This window comes from Penaeus monodon, chromosome 28, assembly GCF_015228065.2.
Source record: "Penaeus monodon isolate SGIC_2016 chromosome 28, NSTDA_Pmon_1, whole genome shotgun sequence".
Classification (NCBI taxonomy): Eukaryota; Metazoa; Arthropoda; class Malacostraca; order Decapoda; family Penaeidae; genus Penaeus; species Penaeus monodon.
In genome coordinates this window covers 19,248,314-19,248,639 of record NC_051413.1, presented here as the reverse complement: position 1 = coordinate 19,248,639, position 326 = coordinate 19,248,314, and positions in this window count along the sequence as shown.

Below are 326 nucleotides of genomic sequence, written 5' to 3'. Positions count from 1 at the left end.
CTCTTTTTTCTTTTCCCCCTTTTTTTCCTTCCCCTTTCCCCTCGTTTTCCCTTCCCTCCCTTTTCCCCTTTTTTTCCCATCCTCCTTCCCCTTATACCCCCTCCCTCTCCCTCCCTTCCCCCCCCTCCCTCTATATTCCTTTTTCTCCCCCTTTTCCCCTTTCCCTCCTTCCCCTCTTTCTTTCTCATCTTCTTTCCCTCTCATTTCCTTTTCTTTTCTCCCTCCTTTTTCTTCTCCTCTTCTCCCTTCCCCCTATTTCCCCCCCCCCTTTTCTCTTTTTCCTGTTGGGCTTGTCTTGTTCGGCGGGTTCCCACTTCTCTCTCTAT